Genomic DNA, 10,361 nt, shown 5'->3' with positions numbered 1-10,361 from the left:
TCACTTAAATGTTCATTTCTCACAGAGACAATCTCTTGTGTTGGTCCTCCAAGGATCAGAAAATAAAATTTAGACTGAAGCATGTTACCATAGAGGCCATTGTTTTATCGCAAGAACACAAAATAACTAGCAGGCTAGTTTTATTCATAAGCAAGCAAGAGCTTGCACAGATAGGTGACTGCCAAGGGCAGCAAGGTCACCACTGTCTACTTTATCTATAATAGAAGAAACAGCTTGCCCTTACCAAATATTCCAGACTATCTTGATGCTTCCAAACTTTTAGGGGCCTCCTAACTCCCAAACTTACCTACCCTGAGACCTCAACGATCTCTCTCAGATCACTTTCTCTGCTGCAGCCAAGCAACCCAGGTCTGCTTTGAACTGCTTTTTTGTCAGGTCACCATGGGAGGCTTTTCTCCGACTCAACAGCCTTCTCACCCTTATCACTCCCACCTTTGAACCCTGCAGCTGAATTTTACTGCACCCAAGGGCAACGACACAGTTTTGTCATTACCTTTGAGATGACAAACTTAAATTTTGCCTGTGCCACTGAGAAGCACTGAGCTGATCTAGTCTCTCATAAATATTCTAGGGGATATCTTAAGGAGATGGACAATCATGAAAAAACAAATTATCATGAGGTTCACATGATGAGTCCTCCTGCCAGGCATGCAAAGATATTTAGATTGCTGCGTTTACACTGCTTGCTTAGCTATTCACAAAGTTGCATATCCAGTGACTTGTGACACTTTCTCATTCTACAAAATCTCCTGTGAAGCTCAGATTTGTTTGTATTCAAACTAGAAACATGAAGACCAGCATCTGATCTGTGATTTGTACTGGAACAAACCTCTTGGCAAACAGGTATGTTGCAGTTAACCATTAAAAACAAAAATCTTGAGGGATATTATATTAGCACTCAAAGTTATCACCTGCTCTGAAACTCTATTAGACAACTGCAGTCTGTGGAAAAATATGGTAAAGTACAAGGCTGTAGCACTCTCTCATCTCTGAAGCTATAAGGTAGGTGTATAATGCATGTTACAAGGCTATACAAAACTATAGCACTGTAACTTCTGTTTCAGATAGCAAAAACCCTATTTTGTCTGACTCCTACACAATGTATAATTGTGAAATATCCAGTGGAAAAGCATAAGAAAAACTAACAAACAAATGTTACAAACAGTTTGAACAGTAGCAATTAATAATACTCAGGCAGCTGTCTGGCTTCACACTGGTGCTATCCCATTTTTGCCCTCACCAGCAATGTTCCCTTCATGCAAAAAACTTGCTAACTGTGTACAAAGTATTATAAAAGCTATTTGTACAACAAATCCCAAAGCCTTTCCCTTGTTTTCTTTTTAGAAGCTCTAAATTTTCTATCTTAACTTCATAGAAGTTTGATCACTTTGTACCACAACTTGCCACTGCAGGAGTTTGCCAGTTTCAACATTATGCATGTGATTCAGTTAGGTGAATGGTTCAACAATGTATGACATTTAAATTTGCAAGCTAACATTGAGGCTACTCTATTGCAAAGCCCTTTCAAAGACTGGGAGAATTTCCAAGGAGTGTGGCCTGCTAGATGAATCCAAGTTGGGAAGTAGCCAAGCTCTTTAGGAGGATGAAGGGAATGGAAAGCCAGGGAAACATTAAAGGGTCATGAAGGCAGGGGAGATAAGGGTTATTGGAGGGTCACAGGAAAGGAGCATCAGAAAGATCAGCCACATTTCAGGGAACTTCTGAACTCTGCAAGGTCCTATTTATGTCCTATTTATTTATTTATGTCAGAACTATACTTTCTGCTACCTGAGAGGATTCTTAAAGCAACAGCGGACATCAAACTGCCTGCAACATAAGAATGTTAGGTGACTAAATCTGTTACCATTAAGAATGAATCAGTCAATAAAAGATGCTATAAACAACCTATTAACAATATACCCTATTGTTGGATTTTCAGGCTTGCTATTGTAAATACTTCATAAGAGAATTATGCTTCCTTGTGGGGATTACACCATTTGGTCTACTTTTATTCCTGCCAAGTTGACCGTTATTATTTGGAAACTTCCTATAAATTTAGTGTGAAATGAAAAGGCATATGAGCAGTTGTTTTCTCAAGTTCAGTGGTAAAGATGTGGAAGTAAATCAGGATTGGGATTTAACATTTGTTTTCAAAGAATAAAACTTTCTTACTTTTTTCTTATAAAAATATTGCAACATGTTATTTAATGAAGTGGGAAGGCACAGCTGAGCATTGCATATAGCTGTGGGAAAAAGTTCGTCTCCTCTGTAGTTCCACTGAGTACGATACTTAAAGACAATCTCATGAACTGCAGTGACAGGGCACTTGCAACTAATGGATGAGTTCTATTTAATTGTAATACTACAGCTAGTTCAGCATCAGGCTGAGAGCTTCACTTTATCCAAAACAGAACAGAGTAAGAGTGCAGATAGCTCAGTACATCTCTTACCTTCTTGTCCTGAAGAGGGAACACTATTTTTAAGCTTATCCTAACCAGAAACTGCAACAATAGCATTCTTATCCTTCAGTATGTTTTTTATTTACTTCAGATAAGTAATCATATATTACTTACGCTTCAGTAATGCTGCCTTCTCTTAGCTGCCATGTGTGATTCAACCTATACAGCAAGTTGAAACTTATTGGCTGAAATGGCCTTCTTTATGTCTTCTTTCATGTCAGTGTTGGACCTTGGAAGCAAAGTTGACACATACGTTTCCTATTTCCTGTATGAAGCCCGTTTCTGAAGAGTCACCCTCTCTGTTTTTCATCTCTCTTCATTCTGTCATGTAAACAATTCCTCAAAACCCATTATAAGGTCATTTTATAAGCCTGGATTCCTTGATTGAATTGAACAAAACATACTTGTTCTAGCTGGGGGATTAAATCGGCTGTTTCCAATGAATCCTGAACACTACTGCATTTGACTTAGCTAGAATTCCACATGGAGTCCTCCCAGCTGAAAAAACCAGAGTTTACTTTGTGGAAGAACGCATTGCATCAAGCCTGCTTCTCCCAGGACACAACCATGCTTATTCAATGGACAAAATACAGGAACAGTTGTGACAATTTGGGGAATCTGTTTATGTGCAGTTTATTAATGCTGACTGATATCACAGCTTCTCCATGTGCGGCTGTACTAGGCTGTAAACTCCATTTAAACTATATGGCTGGCTTAACAGTCACTGTTCCCACCTGCCAGCAGAGAAAGGGACAAGAAAAATCCTTGTACCAGATAAACACAGAGCTAAAACAAAGGTCACAGAGCTTTCAAGCTTATACATCTCAGAGAAATACCCCTTGGACATGCTTCACTTCCTCTAAAGGCAGAGATAATTTTTCATGTCTGAATTTAGAAGGGAGGACCATAAACAAGCAAAACAAATAGTGGAAACAACTGATTCCTTTACTATTTTTTAAATAGTGTTTGATAAAGCTATGAAAAAGATTTGTGTGAAGTAATTGGTTGAGGTGGCAGTGTCTTACATCCAGGAGGCTCTTTGGAGAGGTCATCTGTAATTGGAGTGCTTATAAGATCAGGACTCACACGACAGTTATGAGAATGTCTGTGTGGGTTGCTCTGCCTGAGGAAGTGTTTGACAGGCCACAAAAATACATTAAATCTAGGTGAAAACATGGCTCCAAAATGCTGGCATCCAAACATAACAGCCTGGTGGAAGCCCAGATACAGATCAGGCTGTCAGTGTCAAAAAAGGATAAATTAAATTTAGCTTGCAAAAAGATACTGGTTAGTGTAGTGTCTTGACTTCAAAAGTTCCTGGATGTATAAGCCTTTATTTATGCAACCCCCCACTTCACTCTCAGTTTTCCCTTTGTTTGCCTTCAATACTACACTAGATGTTGTATACCCATTCTGCCTGCTCAGCACTCACTGCTTGGTCATGAGCTTTCTGTTTGTGACATCACAGTTGTTATATTGGTCATTTAATAAAGATGGATCATGTAAATTGGACTAAATTCACAAGTATTCTAGAAGTTATTTCATTTGTAATACCTGACTTTATTGTTTCATAAATTACAAATGTCTCAAATACTTTAAAGGAGAACAAACAAGCAACAATTTCTTGTACTACAATAGTAAAGAGAGATTCTGGTTTCTCAGTCTGGGCTGGACAGTGTAAAAAGACAAAGGAGAACAACTCAGTCTAAGAGGTCAAAAGATCTAGAGATATAAAGTGATCCACTGAGCATAACACAGCAAGTCAGAAAGAGAAGGAAATAACCTAGATTGTCTAGTGCCCCAAAATTAAACCAGTCCAGTAACAAGAACTTCTAAGGCTGACCCCTAACTTTACAGTCAAGAAAATGGGAAGTCCTTTTTCTCCCTTTTACTGCATTTTCATTATATTTACATATAAAAGAGGTGTCTGAAATGACCAAACTGACATCCTATGTTGAGGACCAAAAAGCCTTGCTTCAGGGTCTTTCCAAATAAAATGTTTTCTATGAAGCTTCCCATTATTCTTTAAGGGAAAGCAAATTAAATTAAATCAACATCTTAAGCTTTATTTTCCCTTGTGCTAAACATTGTTTTGTATTGCTCAATTATAAATAATTTTAGAAATCTGTGAAGACAAAGTACTCAAACATAAGTTGGACAAAAATTTGTAGTATCTCACTGTTGGATCTGTTTTTCACTGAGAGATAAAAGGAAAAAAACATTCTTATGTTTCCAACAATATTTTTAGCAAATTAACCACACATTAAACCTCTCAAATTTTTCCAGCTCAGCACTGCATTTTCTCTATAGTTCCTGGCTAGAGGAGTCTCCTTTGATTAGACCTAGAAGCTAATCTTTTCGTCCAGTCATGTGAAAAGAATAATGTATTATTTCATTAAACTAAAATAAAGACCACTGAGATGTAGGAAATCCATAGTTTTCTACATCAGGATGCTTTATCTTATCACAGCTAAGCAAGACCCATGTTTTTATGCATCATCCTCTCTCAAGAAATGATTTGCAAGCTCTGAACACACAAATATTGGCATGATTCACTCCCGCTTCTGGAAGCTTCAAGACTTTGTAAGTCTGTAAAAGCTAACATCACAGCAGCCTGGCTTAAATGTCTTATGAGTAATGCATGCTCAGAAACATCTAAGCATGAAGCTTGTTCCATCGGAGGATCAGATGCACGTATAGCAGTACCTCCTCCCCCGCACTATCTGCAGCCCAGAGGCTGGTAGCTGCACCTTCATTAAACATAGATGCATCCAGCTAAAAGAACAAGGCAAGAATACTCAAAACCAAATTAAACATGCAAAAAAGCTACTGCTTTGTGATGTATGCAAACAGGCTAGAACTGTCTGGGAATTTTCTAGCAAACATTTTTCCCCACTGTTTAAAGTGTCGGTTGGAGAAAACTAAAACCCCCTTCAAAGCTGCACCTGTATCAGTTACACAAGAATAAGAGAGAAACCACTTTGTGTGTGTGTGTGCACAAAGGTTCATTAGAATGTAAGGAAAGGAAAATATATAACCCTGAGGTTTCTATGATTCTGACAGACAGCTATTTAAGGTGTTTGCTGTGATGAGACAATCAACCTAGTCAAAGGCTTTTGTAGTTTTTCTCTGACCTATTAAAATGCCCAGGTCTGTCTTGGGATCTGATTCTTTTCCTACCTAAAACTTTAGATGTCAATCCAAAATTCACTAATGACAATAGCAGTCATTGTATACTTGGCATCTGAGGAGACCCTACATATAATTATGCAGTAATTAAGTTTATTGTATTTAATTAACTTTGTTTAAGTTTATGACAGTGTTGCCATAGAAAGCTGGAGAATGGTTCTAGTGACCCAGCAGTTCTTATGCACTACTATGTCCTCCTCTGTCCAAACGTAAGAAAGAATTCTTCTGTTTTGACTGGAATCACAACTGTATATGAAGGAATTATGACTGCTAGTAGTTACAATATATGAAAAAAGTGAAACATTTTTGCTGAAAAAAAGTAACTTGAAATTCTGACAAAATTAAAAATTCTGGACCTGATCTAATAACACCATTCTCTGTCAGATATCCTTTACAATAATATTCTTGCTTTTCATATTTTACTTAATGATGCATTACAACTTACCAGTGTGAAGATTACCTTAGTTTTACTCATACACAATTATTTAACACAACTATGTTCTATTTTAAATTAATAACGTTACCCTGCCTCCACATTTACTCTTGTGCAAAATTCAGCATAGACATGTTCCCAGAATGGGTGACACGGAGGATACTACGCATCACATTCTTAATCATTGTCCATTACTGTAGTAGATCCGTGATATGTAGTGCTATGCAAATTATAGAGGGCATATCCGGTATCCATCAAATAATGAATACAGTGTGTTCACCTTGCCCACAGCACAGATGTATGACAGCAAGCAGACATTGAAGCAAGTAAGTTTACACAGCTCAAAGTGAGCTACGTGTACTTCCTAGCTCAGGTGTCTTTGTTCAACATTTCCATTTCTGGGACTGATGTGTGCAGAATCTGGCTGATCCCCACTGATCCTGATGGTGAGTATGCAATTTGTGCAATAATTTCAAGAAAGTAGGCTGATCTTTTAGGAGGGAAAAGTAGGTGGATGGATAAATGCATCATTGGTTATGAGTCTGTCGGATACAAAAAATAGAAGCCAGGCATGTCAGCTTGTATAAACTGACACAAGTCAATGGAAATCAGAAGACGCATGACAATGTAAATGTGCTGACAGCCTGTAACTAGAAGTCTAGAGTGATTCAGTGCACGAAAGACACTTTTATCAATAATCTGCATTAACACCATGACATTATGCAAGATAACATAACCAGAAAGGGTAAGTATTCTCATCTTTTACAGAGTAGGTTCATGGAATCATAGAATGGTTTGGGTTGGAAGGGGCCCTAAAGATCATCTAATCAACCTTAATAATTTTTCAATAGTAAGAAAGTGCTCCTGCTGATGAGGCTTTTGGGACTTTTGTTGTGAACAGGATATTCAACTAGGTAATCTGGCCATTCCTATGCTCACCAAGATGCACCAGCTATTAGAAGTAATATGAAAATTAAATGATGAGCAGAAAACCACAACAACAGAGACCAATAGAGGGAATCTAGACAAGCAGATGAAATGGCTAGAACAACAAAACCCTGGACATGCCATTTCTTTTGTGAAATGTTGGTAAAACTAACAAGAAGTTGTTAAATACTCATTGTTGTATCTTGCATGAATACGACACATCCACATACTTTGCAGAACATCCATGATGTAGTGACACAAAAAGAAAACAGCCACCTACAATATCTGTTACAGAAAACAGCATGCTAGGAAGACTATCAAAACTCATCACATGCAGCATGATACCCAAGGGCATTCTAGCACAAGACTGATGGCTACTGGTAGAAGAATACTCAGTTTTAAGGGTCTTCTTGGTAACAAATCTTAAATACATCATTCTTTTACATTATTTTCTCCTCAAGATTAGATCAACAGTAATTTATAATTGGTGTCAGAGGCCATGGCTGATAAACTTCTTCAAGTTTTACCTGGTACCACTGGGCCTTGGCGATTCTGCAGTTTGTTATGTTTAATGGTGGTCTTTTCCTCACTTTTTATTTGAGGCTGTTATCTGTCTATATTGACCCATCTCCCCTTTTACAATTCTTTAGTTAACTATTATTATGTGCCATGAGCCAACAGAAATACATGTGGAATAGAAGCCTGAAATATCCCCAAATAATGTTGGTTAAATTAAGAGACATGTAAAATTTTGTAATCAGTTTTAAGATAATCCATTTGGAAATGACAGCAAAGTTTACTGTTTCACCTGTGCTTAAAAAAAAATAAAAATCTTGCTTTTATAGCAAACCTCCTCATTACTGTTGGGCACTACAGGAATAGAACTGAAAGAGAAAATTTCTGTTATCTGGGACAAATAGTAATCCTGTGCTAGGTAGGGTTATCTTCTATACAGAATAGCATTTCTAGCTTTCAGTATCCAAAAAGTTGCCAACGATGATTGCAATTGTATTCTCCTGCCTCTTGAAACACACATAAATGAACTCAGTTCACTTCCCACAAAAAGTGAAGGGGAAAATTAGGGAACTAGAACATCTGACCTGCTAAATGGTCTTTACTCACACAATGTTTTTGCCAGGCAAATCTCTGCAGAAATGAATTCCAGAAAATAAATGCGTAACCCTTGCAGTAAGCGCTATTACACACCCATTTGTTACCAGCTAGCTGGTCTGAGGGGAGAAAGTTGCTCAAATCTTTACTCATCGACCTTCTCACTTATTTATAACTGTGCCCCTGAACTCTGTAGGAACCCGGCCATCTGATACTTCGGTGTCAACCACAGATACAATGAGATGAGGCCAGGACACAGGACTGCATTACTGAATCCCTGGTTTACTGAGGCTCAGGACAGGTTTGTTATCAGTACTGCCACCTGAGATTCACTGGGAAATTAGGTGAAAAACAGAAAAGCTGGGATCTGAGCTCAGACGACCCCAGCTGCCTGTGCCGGCTGGCAGGGCAGGAGGGCTGCTTGGACTTCAGGACTGAGGGGAAACCACAGTGCCTCCTCACCCAACCGTTCCTCCACCTTCCCGCCGTGAACAGGCCCACAGGCTTACTCAGGTTCAAACGCTCAGGACAGCGCGCCGGGCACCGGACATTACCTTCGCTCCCAAGAGGCAGTTCAAACATCCCTAATTCTCACAAGGCCAGCGCCTCTCTGGTGCTGCCTTTACGTTCAGTTTACCCTTTAAGAAGAAACGGGTTGAACAGCAAAGCCAGGCGGGCGCACCTGCAGCGCGTTTCCCGCCCGCTCCCTCACTGCGGGTCCCCGGCCGCGCAGTGCCCGTGACGCCGGGCCCCTGCCCACCGCGACCTGCGGCGCCCCGCCGTTGCCACGGCAACGCGTCAACACATGCAAATCTTTTGCCGGCTTCCCGGGCGCCGATTGGCCGGCGCCGCTACTGTGTCACAGAGGGGAGGGAGGAGCCGCGCCCGGCGGGGCGGGGCCGACCGGGCAGCTCGGCCGCGGGCCCCCGCCCCCGCGTGGCCGGGCTGTTGGGGCGGGGCGGGGGGCTGGCGGACCAGGGACGGGGCAGCAGGTGCCGCCTCCTGCCAGGCAAGCAGCTGGAGTGTGATCGGCTCAACACCCGCATGCCGTCCCGTGGGAAGGGTCCCCGGTCAGGCTCTGCACCCCTAAGGACGGGTCTCCTCTCCCTAACCCTTCCCCTTCTTGGCTGGGTGGGAAGGGACAAGCGGCCTCCTAGAAAAGTCGGGGCGACAGGGCACGAGGAGCCCTAATTCCACCTCCTGCACGCACACTGTGCTCGTTCAAAAATTCACAGGTTTGGGCCAAACTGTTTCAACATTCTTCCAAATTTAGCTTTTGCAAGCTTCATATTTTCCATGGAAATCAATTCTGCAGAGACAATGATAAATAATTGCTACAAGAAAACACCACTGGTTCAAACATTCCTGTAGCAAGTGTTCAGTGCTGACAGTGTCAAGTGCAAGCCTGCAATGCTGCTTTCATTCTGCCCCTTTCTGCACAACAAACTCCAGTTGTCAGTTACTGAAAACCTTAAAATGCACAACAGACATCATTTGCTTGGAGTGTTGGCAGGGGCAATGCCTTGTGTTCTGCTGAGCAGCAGTGACCTACCGCAAACCAATTCTAGTACCCATTTCACACTGAAATTTTTGGTGTGGCAGGTATGCTGCTAAAGCAGGCAAGCAAACCTGTCAAATAGGTTTTTACAACATCACATCCTTTGACTAACTCCCCTGGCAGTTTTATCGAGTTCTCTAAGTCACATTAATTCCCACGATTGGGGTACAGGAAGGAAAATGGCCAAAGGCTTTCAGAAGACTGAAAGCAGGTTGTCTGAACAAGCTGCATTGCAAAACGTCAGTGTGTAAAGGAGAAACGTGATAGTAGGCTAGGCTTTCAGACACTGCAGTACCAGTACGCCAAACAATTAATTTAGCTTTATGCTATACATGGCAAAGGGTGTTTATCAAATTAATAATGCTTGGATAACAAGCAAACAGCATTTAACCTTCACCTAGCCTCAGGGTTTAAACAGAATTTGTACTACACAAAATTTATTGTCAGCGTCACACAGAGCTCCCACCCTTTAACACACGTTAGATGCAGACTGGGTTTTTACCAGTATTTGCAGGATGGTTTGATGCCAGGCCAAATACACACAAGAAATATTTCACCTTCAGCACCAATTCTGTCACCCAGGACTGTTAGCTTCATGTTATTTGAGGAATATAAAACTGCGATGACTACCTGTAACAGACAAGTAGATAAATACTGCAATTAC

Source organism: Falco peregrinus, chromosome Z (genome assembly GCF_023634155.1).
Source record: "Falco peregrinus isolate bFalPer1 chromosome Z, bFalPer1.pri, whole genome shotgun sequence".
NCBI lineage: Eukaryota > Metazoa > Chordata > Aves > Falconiformes > Falconidae > Falco > Falco peregrinus.
This window is presented reverse-complemented; position numbering follows the sequence as displayed.